The following is a 22,954-nucleotide window of genomic DNA, read 5'->3' on the forward strand; positions in this document are numbered from 1 at the left end:
AGTAATGCCAGCATCCAGAACTGCAACCTTACCTTTTCAATCCTTAAGAACCAGAGACATAGTTGCTCCTGCTCAGCAAAGGCTACAGCCAGTTCCAAGAGCTCCATTAGGACTTGCATTAGGACCAGGCCACCACCACAGTGAGCTCCAAGGTGGGCTGGTCCACGTCTTGTGATCAAAATGACTGATACTAGCACCAGAGTGTCCATCATTATAGTTTCTTCTTTTGCTTCTTGAATGAGAAGGAATGGGGATTTTCAATTAAAGTTTTAAAATATCTTCTTTCTTCAAGGTCTTATCAGCCAACTTGTCAATTGTCTTTCAGCTCAGAGGACAGAAATTCACGGAAATAGGATGTAGGCATCCCTTTTATTTGTCTCCTCCTGCACCTCTGCCACTTGCAGGCACAAACTGTCCTCAAATGATGAAATATCAGCTGTTTCCCAGCATCTTTGGGAGGTGCATATACTATTGCAATGCTGTGTTTGCAAGTTCATTATAATAAAAGTGAAATTCAAAATGATACATGTAAAGCAGAAATTCAGAGCCCCTCTAGTTAACACAGTCATTAATTTACCTTTCTTCTTTTTCTTGATTTATGAAACTACTAGTTGCAAACTGATGTCGATTCAGAGCAGGAGCCAGGGTGGACAATGGATCTCAGCATCTGACTCTTTTGGAGCAGCTGTCTGAACCACAAGGAAAAATAATCAGGCCTGAAGCCAGTGGGAGAATCATCATAACAGACAATACAACCCATTTGTTTAATGAAGAAAGAGTTAGGCAACCTACTAGAAACCACAGGCCTGATCTACATTTCTTAAACTTACGACCATGTCTAGAAAAGTTGCTTAACTCTTCTGTGCTCCATTCTTCCAATGCTCAGAGCTCCATGAGACTCACCCGGAGCTCCCATGTGACTCGATGCCTGCTCCACCTCTCCACACCTGCACAACTATCAAAATAACCAGCAAGGAAAGCTTTATTTAAAAAATGAAGATTCCTTGCCTTCACCCCAGGTCACATCCAGGCCTATGAAATGGGAAATCTGCCTGATGGGACATTTTTACCAGGAGAATCTAAATGAGCAACCGAATTTAGAAATCACTAGGCGGGAGCAGAAAGAGCAAACACACAATCCAAGAACCACTTCTCTTACCCCTTTGACCATGACAGACATTAATAATCAACATGAGCACTCTTTCCCTCAGAATGCAGCCAAAGCTCAGGAGGTCCAGGCAGCCACTCCCAGTCAATGAGAGTGGCTGGCTCACAAATTGAAATCTTTCTGCCATCTCTGAGTGAGAACCTAGCAGTCCACCAGTACTGTGTGTTCAGTCGCACCTTTCACCCAGCATCTAGAACAGCTCAACGTATAATCCTTTTAGGTTTACAAAATCTTTTCAAACACCTGATCCCCTTTGAGCATCCCAGAAACCTTGTGAAGTTAAAAGGGTATGTATTATTATACCCACTTGACAGATTAAGAAACTGGGGGTCACATTAGTTCTTAGTCTTGCCCAGGGTCAGAGAGCTGATGAAGAGTAAGGACAGAAAATCCGCCCAGATCTCCTGTCTCCTAGACCAGCATTCTTCCTTCTGTAACAAGCTGGGCATGGAGTATTGAGGGCAACATTACCACCTGAGCTTAGCAAAAAACAGACCATACAGCAAACAGTACAGAAGGGGAAGGTGGGCCAAAGAGGTTTAGTAAATTGACCAAGGTCACAAAGCCTTAAAACCAGCAAGCAAGAACCCCAAGCAGGTCTGTCTGATGAATCTCTGTTCTGTGCTCTTCCTGTTTAGATGGTGTGTCCTCCCAGATCAGCACAGACTAGGAAAGGGCCTTTCCTCTTCTCTCCCTGAGTTCACTCTGACACACCCTGCTCGTCTGGCCCTCCTCCCAGACTATTTCCCTTGTTTCCGCTGGTGTCATCCTCTCAGCCACACTCACCTCTCCACCACCCACCCCCTTTTTGCCCCTGCAACTTCCTTCCAAATGCAGGAGGAAACCGCCCAGCTTACTCACAAGGGCCCCAGCCAACACAGTGCAGATAAGACAAGCACCTTGGCAGCGAGACGCGAATATAAAATTGCAAACAGCTTTTGAAGTTACAGATCCGTAATCTTCTAAGCCAAAGAAGAGGGGTTCGCCTCTTCCCCCCCGTCATCTGAATCAACACTCCAAAGGACTGAACTGAGTCCAGCCAGCTTCGGATGTGATCTCACAAACCCGCCTGCCACACATGCATTTCCAGCCTGTCGCCTGAGCAAAACCCCCACGCGGCTTGTCACCACTTAACACAGGGGACATGTTTCTACAGAAATCAAAGCAAAGAGATGTGTTTTGCTGCCCTTTCATGTGCTCAAATACATCCTGACTGACCCGGTTATGCCCTTAGTTGAAGAAACTAAACACTTTCAAGTTTAGAAGGGAAGATGCTCAGGGTTTCTGGAAGACGGGCTGACTCACCTCTACTGCATAGTTGCCTGTAACCTTGGCCAAGTTACTTAATCTTTTTCATCTCAATTTTTCCATCTGTAAAATGGGACTCTACCAATGGCACTTTCCTTTAAGATTCTTGTAATTATTAAAATAGTTGATTCACATAAAAAATGTAGGGCAATGATACACAGTCAACAATAAATATTTACCATCACTGTCATTTTAAAACAGAAACAAAAGATTTGAGGACGTATCCACGTGACCTTGGAATTTAGATGCATCCCAACGGGTCCCTGTTGTATTTTAGGTTCACAGTAAACAGGTTTTGATGATCAAACCTGAAACTCTGATGTTTCTGTCATTATTATTTTCAATGGAATGATTTGCATAGAATTAACAAAGAATTAACAAAAATTACCAAAATTTCTTTTAGAATTAAGTCAGCATGAGATAAGACTGCTTGCTGAGATTATACATACTTCCTTTAAGCTTCTATATAGGATACATTTCTCCAAATTTTCTACAAAAAAGCATGCGTTATTTTATCATTGGAAAAATTAAAATAATAGCACATAATAAGATGAAGCACATTATGCCTCGTAATGTATAAACACGGATATCTACAGGAAATGGCAATCAAAGCATAAATGAGTCCACTAAGGTTGCATCATGGCTTTCCCTACTGGCCCAATCGGACATTTTTTTTGGAAAGTTTTAGAGACCTAAGTCTCCACATCCAAATGGAAATGAGCCCCAGATATTACTCATATATTATTGGCAGTACTTTCTGCCCAGAGAATGGCAAAACAAAGAAATTTTTTTGCAAATGGAGGCCACCACCTGGATTTGTGAATGCATGAGCCTCAGCCACACAAGGCCTGTTTAGGGTTGATCTGCCAACTGCACAAAGACACACACGCACACATGCACAGCCCAAACACTGAGTTTCATTTCCACTGCTTTGTTCCTACGGAGTACTGACAGATATTGGCAGACCCTATTTCACTTTTTTCTCCATGAACTCTGGGTATTTCAGCTTTTTTCTCCCAATTTAAATAGTTAAAAATGTCGCCCAGTAGGGGTACTTTTTCAATGGGTAAAATATTAATTCTTATAAGTCAAAAAATGCTAGTGTCCTACAAGCATGCAGAGCAAAGTTTAAAAACTGATGTTAAAAACCCCACTTTGAAGTACATACTCAAAGATCAGGATCTGTAGGGAATCTAATCTGTTCTTAGGCTCTATCAGCTGGGTCATTTGGCATGGGACGAAAGCCCAAGGGACCTCATACGTTGGCTGCTGTTTGGTGGTAGATTCTGAGCTTCTCAGAAGCTGAGACATCTGAGTCAATTCCACATTTGGACACTTCTAATATATTTTTTAAAATGTGTTAAAATACTGCTACAAAAATTATGGTATTTTTCATACATTTACATTTAGCAAATAAGTGTTTTTGTCCCAATAATAATTTTAATAACCATATGCACACCATGTTTTGGAGAAAGATTTTAAAGTTCAGCTTTGAGGCCCTTCTTCAATCTGAGGCCCAAGACAAATGGCCCTCTAACCCCACCCCTGTAATGAACCTGAGTAAACTCGAGCAGAAGACAGTATGAGGACCGCATTAGTTCAATTGCTGATGTGAACTCAACTCCATCACCCTCCATCCTGGCAACAGTAAAGGAGTGGGAGATCAAAGGCCAGGATGAGGGACTTCAGATCAAGAGCTGCCCAGGACCCATGCAACCCTTGAGCCACATTTTCCAGAACTTGGATAGGCATTTGATGTCCAAAACGAGAAAACATATCCTGAAATAGCTTTCTCTGCTCTTGGAATATCAAGTTGTCAACAGCATTGTTCTGTTCTCCAACTTCCCCCCAACCCCACACCTAGGTTTTGCAATTTTCACCCATAACAAGTTGGTTCTAAGACCTCCAAATTCAAAGACATCAAAGAAAGATATTGTTCCTCAAAAATGATGATGTATAATACTTGTGTTTCCAAAGCCCCTTTAGGGTGATCAAAAACAGATAATGATAGCAACCTATGTAAATATACGTCAACAGGATGCAAATATGATTCCAGGCTTTGGGCCTTATTGGGCATTCATTTAATGACTACACGGTACCAGGTCCCCTGAAGCATAGAAGCAGAAAAGCAAACAAAAGCCCTCTGGGATTCTAAGTCTTACTAGTAATGAAAGGGGAGACGAGGAGAGTGATGCAAGAGCCTTCTGTGAGTGATGTCATGACAACCTCAACATCCCTTCCTCTGTTCAGGGAACACGAAGATGCTAACCTGGCAACTGTCAGTCTTAGCTTCCCACATTCTCCATAATCTGGTCTCGCAATGCCTAATACATCTTGCATGTGACAAATGTCAACTGGCCTACATTAGTGCTTTGAAAATAAGTTAAAGCTTGGATTCAGAAAGACTTTTCATTCTTTTTTAATTCTTGGTGGGTAAGTTTCCTACTTATAGTCTTCATATACATTCAATTTTTTTTTTTTTTTTGAGACAGTCTCTCGCTCTGTCACCAGACTGGAGTGCAGTGGCACGATCTCAGCTCACTGCAACCTCCAACTCCCTGGTTCAAGAATCTCTTGAACCAGGCACGCACCACCACACCCAGCTAATTTTTGTATTTTTAGTAGAGACGGGGTTTCACCATGTTGTCCAGAAGGGTCTCGATCTCTTGACCTCATGATCCACCCGACTCAGCCTGCCAAAGTGCTGGGATTACAGGCGTGAGCCACCGCGCCCGGCCACGTTCAGTTATTTATTAATAGTTGGGTCTACAGCAAGCTATATAACAGACATCCAAACATGTCTGTCATGTTGACTTCCCAGTTGTAAGGACATGTTCCCTGTTGTTTCACTTTGTGGTTTGGAGGTTTGAAAAAAAGAAAGTTTCCAAAAAGAATATCAGAGTAAAGAAAATGCAGAAGGGTAGATAAATGTAATTTAAGAAAGTACAAGCATGATTCTCCAAGGAAAAAGGAGGATCTGGCATCAATTGAAGTCTATGCCCACCTAAAGGTAAAAAGCCAAATGGAGTTGTTCATTATAAATACATGTGTCCTTTTACACAACGAAGAAATGAAATTTGCTCTCTCCACTCTCTCCATTGAGAGAACTGAATACAAATGCTATTTTGGGTCAGAGATAAAACAAACCCACAGCCCATTGCAGGAAGCCATCCTCAGCAGAAGAGATGGCCTCCCGAGAATACTGGACCCAGGAAGTTGGTGAGCTTTCGCCCCACCTCTCTGCTCAAAAGACAGTTTATTCTCTCCCCCTTGGTAGATATGCACTTCTAAATCTCAGCCACTCACCTAATTTTCTGTCTTGTAAGCAAGGCTTCAAAAGAAGGCTAGGTTACTGAGAGATGTGCACAATCCTTGAAAATTGCAGAAAGAAAGAACATATGCACTTTATAACATTCTCTTCAGTAGGGAATGTTCTGTGTTCCAGCAGTACCAACTTCAGGAGCTCCAGGATATCCACTGTGAAAACACGGGCAACCCTACTGGCCACTGGTCTTCCTTTGACCAGATGAGAGGTCACTCCTTTGGAATGGGTTATACCAGTAGGCTCTAGCCACATTGCCTTACATATACTCTACCCTTCAACCCTGTGGTAAGCACCTTTTAAAACAGCTAAAAGCAATTAAAAAAATACCAAAGGCATCAAGGTGAATTATCAGACTACTGTCCCCTGATGAAAAATAATAACAACAACAGATGATGGCTTTCAAACAAGCTGAGAAAATGAACTTTATTTTTCTAGAAGTATTTCTTTATTTTTTTCCTAGTCCCAATGCACTTCGTACTTCTCTATTTATCATGCACTTCGTAACTGCCTCAACATATCTGGCCCTCCTATCAACTGATGAACTTCTTGAGAACCCTGCCCTATTCTTCCTATTCATCCTCATATTTATAGAGCCTTCAGTGTAAGAGGAAATTAATAGACTCTCAATAAATGTTTGATGGACAGATAAATGTAGGAAAAATTAATGTACATCAGAGTGCAACAGGAAATAATATCCAAAATCCTTGAGATAAAAATGAAAGACCATCAAAGTAAAAATTTCCGATAGCTAATCATCCAAACATTAAAAGAGGACTTCATTGTTCTCCAGACGTCATCAGTGATTCATTACAAGTAATTACATGCGTGTTCTAAATAATGGAATGTTGAAATGTACACTTGTCATCACCGGCACTATCAAACATGTTGGACACACCTAAAATAGCTACAGTCCATATGACCAGGAAGAGAGTCACATCAAGGACTCCAGAGGTGATAATATCAGTGTCCCAGTAAAGTCTGGAAGTCATCGTCTTGAACAGGAAGGCTTAAGGAAGTTGAGGGCAGTTTGTTCACTTGACCCCAGAGTTGGGTTACACACCCGCAGCACTTACTGAGGGGCAGGAAGTTGGAAGAGGACCTGGGGTCAGACCTCTGCAATGGTGTGAAGTAGATCAAGTTTGTCTTCACCTCCTCTTTCATTGCCCTCCTCGTCTCCCCACCAACCCTGATCTGTCATCCTTCGTAATCACAATGGCAAAGGCCCAACGGAGTCACTCATACTATTGTGTAAATAACTCATTATGATTGTATAAATTAGGCTTCCACAGCATTTGCCTTTTTAGTAGAAGCAGTGCTGTTATTCTGTGTAATAGCAGAATTTCTACCATCAAAATAGCAAGGGACATATTTGAGGGATGATGGTCAGTGCCAGCTTGAAGTTGAGTAGGCAGCTACCCACTGAAGCAGCTATATGCATTTTTTAATTTTTAGAAATTTAAGACTCAGGCCTCGGATCTCTTGTGACTATGTGACTGACTATTCATGTTGGAAAAATAAACATTTCCACCTCCTAGAGTGGCTGATAGCAAGAGGGTATGAGGCTTCAGATGTTGATCCGTGATTCTCTAGAGACCTCTAGTGGTCAGAAGAGGAACTCACTTTTGTTATGAACAGAAAGAAGATGAGGGAATGCTGACCGGTGAAAAATGAAGGCCTACAATCTGGTGATTGCCATTAAAGAAACATTTGGAACTTTCAGTAATGGAAGGTTTGAGTCATTTACTTTTCCATCTACTTTTTCTCTTTCTCCTTTCTCTTCTGTATCCATGCTACAATCTCATTTGCCTTAATGCCTTGGAAGGCACTTGTCCTTACTGTCCTTATTATCCATTTTCATTGCTTTATCTGGGTCGTCCACACAAAGAAACCAACTTGCCCTTCACAGGATCCATATTTCCCTCATGCAATCCATGGGCTCCTACATCTTCCTTCACCCTTGGCAGCTCTTGGTCTTATTACTCATACCTACATGTGCTCCCAGATAAGTACAGGAATAGGCTTATCTTCACCCTTATTCTGCCAGGAGAGTGTTTCTTATTCTGCCATTGAGATGGACTGTCCCAAGGGATTAAATTTTAAGGGTGGATTACAGTTACTGCTGGTTTGTTGGTTCACTGTGAAGCTCAGGAACCAGAAACAGCCAAGTTTCCAAGATATATATTTAACAGGAGAAGAGTCAAAAAAAAGATTTAAAATGCCAAACTTTACAGGAAATTCAGAGACAACCCTTCCCAACAAATAAAAATCATCCCCACAGATTTGTGGTAGAAGCAATATAAGTAACAATGTTAACCTGAAGCCTTTATAGGTAGACTTTTCAGCTGCTCTCTTTTGTTTACCTATCCCAATTTTTATTATACAACTACTAAAATTATATAGATATATACATCATATATTAAGATATATACTCACCAATGTGTACAAGAAGGGCATTCTTCTAAAATTAGATTGCAGCTCTTCCTGGCTTTGAAGTAATCACACCCCAGTAATAGAAAGAGGTAGAACATATCAACAGGAATGGGGTGTGGGCTGCCAGTTCATCATCTGTCAATCTTACCTGAGATCCTGCTTTGCCTTAAGATTCAATTCCAAGACCATGAATAGATGTTTATGGTTTTTTTTAATGCCCACTGCGGATGAAGCCTTTCTTCCTTTTTCTGAGAGGTCTGAATTTGAGAGTCAGCGTGGGTCAGGCCAATGATAGAAGCAACAGACCCCAAAGGACCTCCTCAATCTGGACCCACACTTAGACAGTGTCTTCTCAGTTACAGGAGCATAGGACTTCCTATAACCCTATCAAATTAATTATTGGTCCAAAAAATCAACAGAAACATAGTTATAAATGGCTAATTAATAGGGAGTTGTGTCCTAGTAGTTTATGGCCTCGGAGAGCTTTTTAAGCAAAGGGTTAAGTGGGGGGGGGAAAGGAGCAGGAAACCAACCTTACTTTGGTTGGCTCCCTTAGCTCACCTCAACTTGGAAAGAGCAGAGCCGAGTGAACAACGTTTGACAATATTTCTGTGGCGTTATCAAAATCCAGGGCCATAATCTTGATATAAAAGCAAGCTAGTTTCTCTGACACGAGTATTTGGTTATAACAGGGTGAGGTTCATTATAAAAACCACCCATTTGTTAATCACTAAAATATTCATTGAATGCCTAATATATGAAGGCTATCACACTGAGTATGCAAAAAATTTTGGTTTTATACTGCTTCCATTTCCCAAAACCATAAGAATGTGTTTATGTGTAGAAAATAAAAATTTAATGGTATTTGAAGAGCTGACACCATAATCCCTCTTAGGAAAGAAACCTTTCTTTGGCTACAGTGCTGTGGGAGAAAGTGAGCCCCTGAAGGTCTGAGGGTCGTAAGAACAAAATAGTAAGGCAAGGGCTGTGCTGTTCTCCCCCTTCTCCACGGGAGGACATGAGAGGCCTCCGGTGTTGCTCCAGGGTGAAGGAGGAGAAGGAGAGAGATGAAGAGCCAAACAAGTGAGGCAGCGTGAGGATGGGAAGTATGTACGGCCAGGAAGCCAAGGAAGAATCCAAAAGTGGTGAGCTGACTGACTTTTAAGAAAAAAAGATGGTCAAAAATAAGGATTGCTTTAAAAACAAGAACTGAAGAGTCAGCAAGGCTCGGATCTCTGCAGCGAAGCCTCCCCTAACTCTCCACCATCCACCCACTGCCCCTCTCTGTCCGGAGAGTGGCGCCACCTACAGGGTTGTTCCCAGAGACCATTGCTTCTGACTCATTGCTCCAAACCCTTTCAGGCCCTGCCAACCCAGCCCATGCCAATTGCTCAAGTCTTTAGAAATGCATAAAAGAAATAAGCAATTTGGTAAATTAGTAAATTCTTCTAATTCAGCAAATTGGTCACTCGACAATTGTCAAATTGGTTTTTGGGAAATTGGACAGCTTGCCCTAGAGCTGGGAGAGTGTAATCATCTCGGGGCTCCGGCAAGTCGACCTGCCATTCCACTCAGGTCAGCGCTTTATGCTCACTGCTTCCATTCTCCTTCTTTCCCTCAGTAAATGTCAAAGCGCCTGAAATTCAAGAGCCAGCACTCATTCTCTGAGAGAGGGTTAACAGTTTAGACTCAGGCCTGGAGAGATCATCTCTGACAAAAAGCTCATATCTACAGGTCTTCTTTAAACAAAAAGTTCAAAGAAAATGACTAACCAGGGCTACCCATAAGAAGAAATATTCGGTAATGAGACAGGCTACTATCAACCCAAGAAGATTATGTCAGAAGTAGGGTAGAATCCAGTGGTTGGAATTCATAACACTTTGAGATTATAAGTGTGTCCCAGGGCACAGCTGCAAAGTGGAGTGCATGTGGGTCAGTGGAGGGCCCTCCAGCTCCACCTCGGTGCTGTGTCCACCAGCTGGGGAGGGAAGAATCAAGCCCATGTACAGCTCCTTTTCTCCCCTGGAATCCTCTCATTGCATCATTCAGCATTTCAGCCTTAGATGCCATGAAGGGGACAGTGCTCAGACCCTCTGCCCTTCAGAGAGACCATCCCGTACTCTGTTGCTGAATGGGAGACCACACGGCTCCTCTGGGCGACTCTTCCAGAACAATCTGGGACTGAGCTCCACCACAGATCCTGGGTGTGGCTGGTTCACAGGCTTGGACTGCCCAGAGCACAGATGGCCAGGAAAAACAGGGCAGAAGGAATGTTGGTGGCAGGGAGGAAGCAGAGAACAGCATCTGCTCTTCTTACCTCATTCAGGCCCCTTATTACTATCTCTCTCCTTCACCAAGAATATAGAGAAAGGTAACAGACACTGAAGAGAGGTTTTACTGCAACAAACAGGAAAACTTCAAATGGGACCATTATACTCACACAAAAATCCACAGAGCACATGACACCGCCTTTAGCATCCCCCACACTGGACCTACCAACATTCTGCATCCTGAGAGCCAGAGACACGTCTGCAGAAATGTGCACCAATAGCAGCATTCAAGTCCCATGCTGGGAAAGAGGACATAGGTAAGTGTGTATCTCCCCCATCAATTCACCCACAAGTTCTAAGGTCCTGCCTAGCACCAAGCCACAGAGGGGGCTCTCAGACTGTTTCCATCCAGGTGGGAGGCAGAGGGATGACCAACGTACCCAATATCACACCTGGGATCCCCCTGCTTGGGGCCATCTGAGCAGCAGAAACAGTAACCTTAAGGCTGGCCTCTGCAGACAGACTGGGAGCTTACATAGAAGGAGGGCCAGCAATTCTATTCTTAGGCTTAACAAGTACCTGGGTGTGGTGGCTCATGCCTGTAATCCCAGCACTTTGGGAGGCCAAGGCAGAGGAATCACTAGAGCCCAGGAATTCAAAACCAGCCTGGGAAACATGGTAAAATCCTGTCTCTATAAAAATTTCAAAAATTACCCGGGGCTTGGTGGTGTGCCCCTGTAGTCCCAGCTACTGGGGAGGCTGAGGTGGGAGGATCACCTGAGCCCGGGGGTTCAAGGCTGTGGTGAGCCATGAATGCACAACTGCACTCTAGCCTGGGTGACAGAATGAAACCGTGTCTCAAAAAAAAAAAAAAGAAAGGCAATGTTATCATGAAGAAACAAAGGCCATCTGTGGCCCTCTAAGGACATTTGGTGGGGAGGTAGATTTGTACAATTCAACATATATGAAACTTAAAGCAAAGGCCAGAAGAATAGTGCATGGCTAGTTCTCTCCAGCAACTCTTGGAGAGACATAGACTATTAATAATTCTCCTTCTTGGCTCAGGAGCGGGCCACAGCACACAGGCAGCAGGATCGGATGCTCAGCATGGAGCGGCCATAGGCCCACCCCCTCCTCTGCAGCTGCATGTGTGCTTTTCAGAAACCACCAAATTCAAAACCCCAAACTGCCAAGGTCGAATCTTCCGGGAAAGGCCAATTCAGCCTGCGGTTATTCATGTTTGAGGAGTTGCTTTCAATTTGAGAGGAGGTCTGACATTCCTGACACTGGGTGGGTTGGGGTCAGCCTGACAGGGACAGCAGAAAGAGACCCGTGGTCCTGTGGGAAGCTAGCACAAGTCTGCCAGAAACAGCCTGCTCGACTGTTTCCCAGACCTCAGCTCCTTCCACTGCCTGGGCTCAGATGAGAACAAGGCAAGGGAACAGAAATGGTTCAGATTTCATCCTCCAGCCCCTGAGCTACAAAAGCTCTCAGTCACGCAGCTTCCTCCTGGAGTTCACAGCACGGCAGGCCCCAGATGGCATGAATCACCACTCTGTCGCCCTGGCTAGGCCCTGGTGTGGAGCGCCATGAGAGTTCACACTGTCACCCTTGTTATGAAGACAGCCCCAGCACAGAGTGCTTCTGTCCCAATGGCACATTTAATTTCAAATTAAAGTTACAAAAGCTGAAAGTGACCTCTTCTCCTGGAAACAAAACCATGAGTTTGAGAGGGAATTTGGCTCCCACAGGGGCCTTGTCTCTCTGCACTGGAAGAGACTTTTAAATGTCTTCCAACAAAAATCAGGACTTGTCTAGAGGGTTCCCTCTGTCACCACGCCAGCCCTCAACGTCTTTGCTGTTCATCAGCGGGTCCCCTGGGGCTCGTCCCATAACCACTCTTGGGAGTCGCACTGTAAAGCGTGTCACACTGTAAAGCGTGACTGGGGCACACTGAGTTCCAGGACCCGGTCACCCTTCACAGAGCCTGAAAGACCAAAACCATAGGGAGGACACACAGACAGCTTGAAGGTGACCAGCTGTTCCTCCCAAGCCTGGGCAGGCAGCAGAAAAGGTGGAGGAGAAGGAGCATAGCGCTGAAGAGAGCGCAGCTCTAACCACCCTCTCCTCTCAGCCAGACAATGTCTGGCAGATCCAGGGCAGAGAGGCCAGGCTCCTTCCACAGGAAAGCAAATTCCTATGTCAACAACCAGAGAATCAACCCATGTTTGCTGATCACCTCTGATGCCCTTCACTGAGTTAAGCCCCATGAAGAAAATGGAAACACATGGCATGGTCTTCAAAGAAGCAGCATCTACCAGCAACACAGCACAGGGAGGTGGGAGGAGGGAGCGGGGAGTAATTGGACTCCACATCCAGTCGGCCTGGGTTTAAATCTGATTCCACCACTTATTAGCTGGAAATTAGGACAGATTGTTTCTATCATTATTCTCTCATTTGCAAAATAAAGATCACAATAGGTCCAGCCTTGTAAGAATTGTGGGAATTAAATGAGTCTATGCACGTAAGATGCTATGTATATAAATGTCAGCTATCCATTTGAAAACAACAACAAAATATTCAATATAAAGCCAAAATCAGTAATATGACAGATGTGAATCTTAGCCCACATTAGCTCACAAAGCTAGGTAAGTAAGAAGGACCACTTTTTCTTTTTCTTTTTTTTTTTTTTTTTTGAGACAAAATTTCACTCTTTCACCCAGGCTGGAGTGCAGTGGCATGATCTCAGCTCACTGCAACCTCCGGCCCCCCAAGTTCAAGTGATTCTCCTGCCTCAGCCTCCTGAGTATCTGGGAACTACAGGTGCCTGCACCATGCCCAGTTGATTTTTGTACTTTTAGTAGCCATAGGGTTTCGCATGTTGGCCAGGCTTGTCTCGAACATCTGACCTCAGGTGATCCACCTGCCTCGGCCTCCCAAAGTGCTGGGATTACAGGCATAAGCCACCATGCCCAGCCTTTCTATTTTCTTTAAATCAATTTGAGTCCAATTTCAGTACATACAAAATGCTATCACAGTCCTGCTGGGGTTCCCTGCCTCCCAGGGCTGGGCCATACACAGCCCTGGGACATCAGGAAGGCGTTCTTCATCCATCTGATTTCTGCTGCAGTACCTGATGTCCCGGCCCACAGGATCCCATCACGGCCAGCAGCTCTGCCATCTCCTGGCCTCTCTTGGGGATCAAGAGCCTCTGGCCAGGCTGGAGACCTTGTGAAAGGGCCCAGCCCCCTCAACATTCCCTGTCCTATCTCTGAGGTCCTTCTGCTGGCCCAGGGCCCTGCCCAGATTTACCAAGCTTTATTACCCTTGTCCCATTTGGGGAGTCTCTCTTTTCTCTTCTTGCTTGTCCACAAAGGTACCCTCCACTGTCCCACCCCTTCCTCTCCATCCCATCCAGGACAATTGACACAGTCACTGGACAAAAGGCAGGAAGATTCCACTTGAGCAGTTTCTATTATCATCCCTGAGGTAAAGATTCCAAAGTCTTGCCAGCTGCCTGCTTAAATGGGGAAATGGAACATGCAACAAGCACAACACAAATCAATATCCCAAGATAACATTCCACTGCCGTAGCATGCCAGGAAATAAATGTCAAATTGTGCCTGGCTGAGGCCAGGTCACCAGCAACCAGAACTTTTAAAATATAATTGTGTTCCCTATAATCTCGCCTATGCAAGCTTGGTACAGGGTAGTGCAAATATATGGTCCCCTCAGCAGTGTGAAGGGTTGTGAGGTTTCCTGTAGGGGAACTGACTCCTTAGCAGGGCTCTGACACAGGAAGAAGAGTTAGCCTGGAGAAGGAACGGAAGCTGGACATTTTATCCAGGAACTGGAGCAAGGACAAAAGAAAGAAGGTAAGAGTCATGGAGGAATAGAAAGAGATGCAAAGAGTATTTCTGCAACCCAAAGTATCAGGTAAAGGAGTACCCTTGTGGAGTAGCCAGGGCCAGCCACCAGAAAGCAGGGTGACCTGCACTAAGCAGCTTGACCATTAACACTTGGGTCTAGCTTTGAGACCAGGGAATGAGGACCCCGGGTGGTGTGGCAGGAGTTTGCAAAGCCTTAGGTGAAGAAACATATTTAAAGATAAGTAATTTTTAAAATTCTGTTTATAATAAGGTAAATGTAGGTTTATTAGTGAGCAGAATGTAAAATTTTAGAAAACTGTGAAGATAAAAGAGGAAAATGTTTTCACTTATAAACGAGATGTCCCACGTTCCCTGGGGACTGCATTCATCCTCCTCAGTCTCTAAGTGTATTTCTGTAGGAAATTTTGAGGTTTACATCAATAGCTTTTTAAAATAAAATCAGGATTCCTAGTTTAAAAAGAAAATAAATTTTTCGTAGCTACCCAGTAACACACACATACCTGAAACAAAAATTTTGCAAACATTACTTACTCTCATCTTATAAGAATCATCTGGGCTGGGCATGGTGGCTCATGCCTGTAATCCCAACCCTTTGGGAGGCTGACGTGGGAGGATCACCTGAAGCCAGGAGTTGGAGACCAGCATTGGCAACTTTGGGAGACCCCAACTCTACAAAAAAATTAAAAAGTAAAAAAATTATCTGTTTTTATCCTATTCAATCCTAATTTATCCTAAATTTTTTCTTTAAAACTCTGGTCACAGAGGACTAACCTGACTTCATAACCCAGTGATGGGTCCCTATCCACAGTAGAAAAAGTGATGCCATCATGGATATGAAGCCATTGAAGGAGTATCAACAAGGAAGGGCCTGGTTGGATTGTTACTTTAGTAAGTTATTCTCTGGGTTGTGTGGAGTTTGACTTTGCGGCAGATAAATGGAAGGGAACTGATCACGCAGGGGGTTCTTTTGATTCTCAGGGTGATCTGCAACGAGGGCTCACACTACAGCAGAAATAACAGAGATAAAGAGAAGGCGATGGCTGCAAGGATCGAGGAGCTAGAATCAGGAGGACTTGATACTGGATTGGCTGTGGATCTGAAAGAGCGGGGAAAGTCCAGAATGGCTCCCAGGTTTCTGCCTCAGCACTGATGCACCATCAACTGAAAAGAGAGTGAGGCGCGCAGGTCTAAATGGGCCAGATGGGATTCCCTGGGTCACTCTGCATTTGAGGTACCTGAGGGATGGCCATGTGGAGACAGCTGCCATTTGTATATGCAAGTCCAAATCTCTAGGGGAAAATCAGAACCATATTAATACTTTGGAAACATCAGTATTTGAGTAGCAATTAAAATTTTGAAAGTGGGTGTGGGCTGGGCATGGTGGCTCACACCTGTAATCCCACTACTTTGGGAGGCTGAGGCAGGCGGGTCATGAGGTCAGGAGATCAAGACCATCCTGGCTAACGTGGTGAAACCCCGTCTCTACTAAAAATACAAAAAATAATAATAATAATTAGCCGGGCGTGGTGGCGGGCGCCTGTAGTCCCAGCTACTCAGGAGGCTGAGGAAGGAGAATGGTGTGAACCTGGGAGGCAGAGCTTGCAGTGAGCCGAGATCGCGCCACTGCACTCCAGCCTGGGGACAGAGCGAGACTCCGTCTCAAAAAAAAGAAAAAAAAAAAAAAGAAACTGGGTGTGATTCCCCAGGGAGACTTCTGTAATGCCCAGCACGTAGAAGATTGTTTCACCTATCTTTGTGTATGTTATCATATGTATATACTATTTTACATACAGAACTAATTAATTGATGTAATATTTTACCCATCCCCCCACAACCCTGCACCCCCCCCACACACACACACACACCCTGGAAACAAAGTTCACAAAATAACCCCAAACCTCACAGTGGAACTCAGAGTGGGAAGACACAAGATTGTCATCTGGCCCATTACACCAGTGTGCGCCTCCTCTTTGGTATGTTTGTAGCTCCACGAGGCTGGCTGGAGACACATCTGCCAGCTTATTGCTGTGCCCACACATTCAATTCTGTGCTCAGCATAGTGCCTGGAACATAGTAGGCACTTAGGGAGAATTATAGAATGAATGAAGCGGTAGTCCCGCCTCCATATTTAACCATCACATCCATACATCAGTGTACTTTGGGGTCAGAATTTATGTGTGGCTGATAAAAGGGAGACCTTTTTATATTAGAAAAAATGCTCAAATTTTGAATAAATAATGCAGATTGCTTGGAAATGTGTCAATTTTTGGCAAGATATGACAGCAATTAGTTCTATATCTAAAATCTCAATATATAATGACAATAAAACCGTCTTCTAAGTGAGAATACAATTACTATATTGCTAACAAATGTAAGAGTTGTGCTTGACTGAGTTAGATGAGTAATTCCCCTGTTGTGACTAAAATGAATTTTCTTATACAAATACATCATCACTTCACAAAGGTGTCACATTACATAATTTTTAAAACTATCAAAGTAACTGATTCAAAAATATTTTAAGACTCTTAAAAATACCTATGTTAACTACATAGTAAATAATAAGCTGATTACATCAATAAATCATTTTATTTTAAAAATATTATTTCAATTTTTTATTTAAAATAAACATATTATAAACAGCAGCTGCTTGAGATAATTTTGTGTATTGCTTGTCGCTAAGGTAAAAAACCATCCAAAACCATCTTTCAAATTTCTTACAAATGGTTTTTAGTTTGATATTTCAGTCCTTTATGTACATATAGAAGGACTCTAATCATATCTTTACTGATAGAAGCATAGAGACTATCAGTTCTCAATACTGTATTATGGTATCTTTAAGAATATTTTTGTGTAAACAGGGCTATATATGTCTCTGTGAACCTTAACCTGAACTCCCAATGGGCAATCAGCATTTAAAATGTCTTAACCAAGAATTATCCCAAAGAAGCCTGCTGTAAGCAGCTTTTAAAATTGCTTTCCAAATCTGCACCAGAACATTGCTTAGCATAAAGGATGTTAAATAAATTCTCATGGGTAAAATAAGAAGTGCTCCAGGTATGTGTTCAGATGAAAAATTGTATGCAGGCACCTCAACCTTTGCACAAACAAAGTATAAAAATCTCCGCCACTTTCAGCTTCAGTGTGAGACCCTAGGTCTCATCTAGCCTTCCACCACTTCGTGATGGACTTTGTTACCTGTTCAAACTCGAAGATTCTTCCTCCCATTCCAAGAATATTGTTCTGTTTGCCTTGAAATGAACTTTCATGCAGGGTACTAGTCCAAGTGCCTAAAAGGACAAAGACTTCATCAAGTTTACTGGAGCAGACTGCATGATTGCTTACTAATAGACATCCAATTATATACTAGAATTCTGCCTGAGACTTACTTTCACTGGTACGTAACACCTGGAAACTAGGGTGTGAAGAAAGAGAGATCCAGTTATCACTTCCTTCTAACTGTTGGAGGCTACCAGTAATTACCACATAAAACAGACCAATTTGGCTTACATGAGTTCTCAAAACTGTAGCTGGGAGACCAGCAAGGAGACCCAGAAATTATCTGGCTGTGTCCCTCTTCCAAATAACTGGAAACCTGATCCTTTCTAAAGTCTGAATAGCCTCAGAAAAAGTATATATAAGATGAAATGCATAGAACAACTGAACTAGTCTAGCCTTCACATTACAGAGGAAAGAACTTCAACAGAAAGAAGAAAACAGAATCTTGCAGGAAGCAAGAGATGGCCTCGTGCATTGTCTCAACACAAGCCTGAGCCAAGCAGCAGAGAAGGGTCAGCCCCCTTCTGTCCTGAGCGGTGGATCACCTTTGACTTCTCTGTAGTGATTGGAGAGTAGTAGAAAAACTTCCACTCAAAAGCATTGTCCCGTGGGCTGCCATTTAGTTATGTACGTTCTGATGTGCACTCTGGGTTTGAATGGATGAAACCACTAGAAGAAATACAGAAAGACCAGGAAGTTTGTTGAGAGTAGGTCTGCAGCTGAAATTTCACCATCAAGGGCTCAGCCTTTTGGAGGTCGCATGACTCTCTTGTGTACAGAGATACCGTATTTATTCAGCAAACATTACTTGAGCACCAATTGTAGGCCAGGCACTGTACCAGAAATGACATAGAAATGAAAAAGACATAATCCAATGGTCACCAGTCCTGGGGAAGCAGCATGTTCTCAGGAACAACTTCATAGGACTTTATTTATCTCCTGTTTTCCTCAATGACAGGAAGGACCTGGGACAGTTTCTGAGAAAAGATTACTAAGGGTAGGAGTACAGAAAATGTGCCAAAAAATAAGAAGAAGAAGGGGAGATACTGAAAGAGGTTCCCTCCAGAGGCAGCCTTCACTGCATCACCGCAGTACCCTAGGACCAGCCCTAACCCTAATCGAGGCAACTGCAGTTACTAGTGAGGTGGGGGATGAAAGGCTGTTGGTAAGATGCAGCTCCAACAGGGACTGAGTAGCTCTTGTCTTGGAAAGAAGAGAAATGCCATACTTCTTCTCTGCGCATTGATGCTCTTTACTATTTTGTCCTAAGTCCTTTCAGGGAAAAGAGGCTTCTTCCATTCCATGTCCATCGACCACATGAACTCAGAAACGCCTGGTGTTCATGCCCCACAACGTCTCCAGTGAAGCAGAGGTAGATGAAAGTCAAATGCATCCTGTCCCTCCTGCCAAGTTCGAAAACAGACCCAGATCGGGGCCAGATGTGTAAATCAGGCCGTATCGTGTTTTCCCCCTCCAGAGCTCTGCTCCTCTGAGGCACTCAGAAATGGGGGCAGGTAAATGCTGAATTGCTGAGGAATTTTTCCCTGAGATAGAGGAAAGGGTTTTCAACTCAGGGAGAAAGTCTGAATTTTCTGGTGCTCGGGATTAGGCTTGCTCTTGGCAAAGGACTTAGAACTGCTTGGAAAAAGCCAAAAGACTTGTTAGACATCAAAAAACTCAGAACAGTGCTTTAATGATTTCAGTGTAAGTGAATCTTTGACACATATGGATTAAATTTCCCTGACTGGGCACATGCTGCAACACTGAAGAAAAATATTCTTGACAAGTCACATGCTCAGTTCACCAAATGAGTGCAAACAATGCAACAGATCACCCATGAGGTCCAATTGTATGCCGTCTCCCAGGCCCTTGTCCAGGCTCCTTCGTAAGGGGACCTCAGAGTGGGCAGGAGGAACACGATAGCACTGACTCCTCAGGCTCCTTCCCCTGGTCCTCCCCATCCTCCTACCTTCTCCCAGGACTGGGATCTAAGCCTCTGGCTACAATACCAAATGCACTGGACTGAATAAACTGAGACCTCAAAATATATCCAATTTGAAATCTAAAATGGCTCAGGCAAATATAATAAAATACTAGATCATCTTTAAGTACTCAGAGCCTAGAAGTAACTCACAGGTGTTGTACTTTCATTTGAAAGACTAAGTTCTTGGTTTATACACCTTTCTCTTTTTAAAAAATTTGTTTTCATTTTTTAGAAATGGAGTCTTACTTTGTCACCCAGGCTGGAGTGCAGTGGCGTGATCATAGCTCACTGCAGCCTTGAATTCCTCGGCTCAAGGAATCCTCCGCCTCAGCCTTCTGCGTAGCTGGGACTACAGGTACGCCCCAATGCACCTGGCTAATTTTTAAATTTTTATAAACCATTCTAAACATGTTGATGGTCAGTGAAGACAAGAAGTCATCAAAACTGGCCTCTGCGTGTTTCCTTCATGACAGATACTGCTTGTTGTGACTGGCATAAGCGCTCCACTCCCCAGAGCACACATGTAGCCGTGGTGACCCCAGACAGTCAGGCATGCCACAGGAAGCTGGACAGATTTCCCTGGAAAAACAACTGTGCCTTGTCTTTGCCACAGTTGGATTTGCTGCTACTCAAGAAAGCCCCGATAACAACACCTTGGAAATCTGCAGGACACCACCCAGCTCTGCATCTGCTGGGAAATGTTTGGCAACATAATCTCCTAACCTGGAATTATCTTCAAGGATTTCACATCCAGAGGCTTCAAAACCTTCCCCAGCCCCTGGGAAAGTGCTGACAACAGCAAAGGAAGGAACAGAGCCTGCAAGGTCATATCGAGGCATGTAAACCACACAGGCTTGCAGGGCTTGGCTCTGCAGAGGTTTGCCTGGGCTTATAAGAAACCATATGGCAGACATATACAGATTTTCATGGAGATAGAAAGATTCGCAAAAATCATCTTTTTCATGACATGATCAAGAACGGGAAAAGCTCATGGGAATTGAGCAAACTTGCAGAATATACAGGAGGATTTTTTTTTTTTTTTTTTTTGAGACAGGGTCTCACTCTGTCACTCAGGCTAGAATGCAGTGGTACGATCATGGCTCACTGCAGCCTCGACCTCCCGGGCTCGAGCAATCCTCTCACCTCAGCCTCTCAAGTATATGGGACTCCAGGCATGCACCACCAGACCTGACTAATTTTTTAAAAAAATTATTTGTAGAAATGGGGTCTCACTGTGATGCCCAGGCTGGTCTCTAACTCCCATACTCAAGCAATCCTCCCACCTCAACCTCCCAAAGTGCTGGCATTACAGGCATGAGGCACCATGCCTGGCTGATTATCTTAAAGACAATTATTTTTAGCATATTGGCAAGATTATATAAGCCTTTGTCCATTTTGAAAAATGAAATAATAAGTGTCTAATAGGGTAAAAAATATTTTAAAAATAAAATAAGAGGCTATGAACCATATAGACTTGTTAATCCTCCTTTTGATCCAATAGGTCCTAGCATGATCTCATTGGTGAGAGAAACTCAACATTTTGAAAGCTGATTTGTCTAGTCTCCACCTAGGACAAAAGCTAAGACTGTCTTATTGAAAAAAGGCCAGGCACAGTGGCTCACCCCTGTAATCTCAGCACTTTGGGAAGCCAACGTAGATGGATCACTTGAGCCCAGGAGTTCAAGACCAGCCTAGCCAACATGGCAAAACCCTGTCTCTACTAAAAATACAAAAATTAGCCAGGTGTGGTGATGCATGCCTATAGTCCGAGTTACTCAGGAGACTGAGGTGGGAGAATAGTTTGAGCCCAGGAGGTGGAAGTTGCAGTGAGCCGAGATCACATCACTGCACTCCAGCCTGAGTGACAGAGTGAGACTCTGTCTCAAAAAAAAAAAAAGGAAAGAAAGAATACCAATACATCCTAAGAGCTACCATCAACATTTAAAATCCATAACTTTGTGACATCATAATTTGTGCACACAAGAGAAGGTCTACCAAAAATATGAGTCCAAAAGACTCAGAGCAAAATTATACTGTAGTAAAATAAGTTTTATGTTTGTATAAATCAACAGTAATCCACAGTAGACAACACAGTCATGACATTAGAAAGTAAAGAAACTAAAGTTCCTTTTAGTAAGTACCAGTAAGGCTGACACATTCCAAACCCAGAGGAGTTATTGAATCTGTTAATCTAAATGTAAATCTGGGCTAGGGTGTGAAATTCAGTGCCATGAGGTTTATAGACTATTGAGGAGGAAGAATAGCTTTGAAATTGTCCTATTATTCTCTGGACTTACTGTCCATGACACTTCTCCAATCACATAAAAAGCTTTGAAAATGCAATAAGAAAGAAAAGTCAGTCATTATTACAAATTAAATGTGTTTATTGTTGTCTCATCTTTGGGTCCAGCCTGATTTTTATTTTTACATCTTCTAGAAAAAGTCATTGTAATTATTGCTAGTTCCTAGCAGCCTGCCCTATGAATTTCTTATAGTTTGTGTGCACAAAGGAAAGGAAAAAGGAAAGGAAGGGAGGGAGGGAAAGAGGAAGAAATAAAGGACTGGCAACATATGATGCATTTCATGAGTTATAAGTCATTGGACTGCGCATAGGGCTTTACCACTGGACTGTGTGTTTGAAAAGCAGAAGTAAGATGAAAAATATAGGGGAAAGCTGAGTAAAGACTTACAAAAGACAAATAAGAATGGTTTATTTCAGGGTATAATTATTCTCATGGAATGAACTGAAATGGAATTTTAGATGGAAGGAGTAGGTAGATCCCAGATAGTTAATATTAATTTTTTTTTTTTAGTTTCCACACTGTATTTCAAACCAGTTTTAAACTGCCCACACTATTCCCAAACTATTTGATTTCATGTTTCATCATTTGCTGAGTTTAATCATTTCCATAAAGGAAGCAACAAATGATGGCCAAATGAAAACAGAAACTTCAAGAGCTGGGACATCATTAGTTAGTGAGGAGCCCAGCTTCTTCCCAGGAAGCCTGCTCAGCTATGGGTTCCAGACAGAGTAAGAATCTCTCCTGAACTTACACAACCTTAAGTCAAGAATGAAAAGTGGCTAATAGGAGAGAGACAGATGAAAAAGGATGAGCTCTCACTAACTACTCTGCCAAGGTTTTTACAGGAAGCAGCAATAAGGGTTTCATGTATTTCACACTTTTCTCTAGTATGGATTTTACCAAATTTCAGTAAAGACACATGGCAATATTTCTTTCTGGGCATTAACTTAAACCTATTTTTCAATTCTTATTTTTAGACATCAATTCCTGTGGTTGGCAT

General features: G+C 43.1%; 1 protein-coding gene across 2 annotated transcripts in view; it reads right to left on the reverse strand.

Annotated features, from left to right (window-relative positions):
• Positions 1 to 577: 577 nt before the first annotated feature.
• ATP6AP1L (ATPase H+ transporting accessory protein 1 like) overlaps positions 578 to 22,954 on the reverse strand; it is a 63,639-nt gene continuing 41,262 nt past the window's right edge. Inside the window, exons 7-9 of one of the 2 annotated variants that reach the window (XR_010157195.1) lie at positions 17,587 to 17,678; positions 14,923 to 15,060; positions 578 to 689 (exon numbers count right to left, since the gene is read on the reverse strand). The gene's annotated coding sequence lies outside the window, so the exon portion shown is untranslated. Of the gene's footprint in view, positions 690 to 7,251; positions 10,801 to 14,922; positions 15,061 to 17,586; positions 17,679 to 22,954 lie in introns of those variants that run through there. The other variant, XR_010157196.1, reaches the window with a different exon arrangement.

The sequence above is a fragment of the Pan troglodytes genome, chromosome 4 (assembly GCF_028858775.2).
Source record: "Pan troglodytes isolate AG18354 chromosome 4, NHGRI_mPanTro3-v2.0_pri, whole genome shotgun sequence".
Lineage (NCBI taxonomy): Eukaryota > Metazoa > Chordata > Mammalia > Primates > Hominidae > Pan > Pan troglodytes.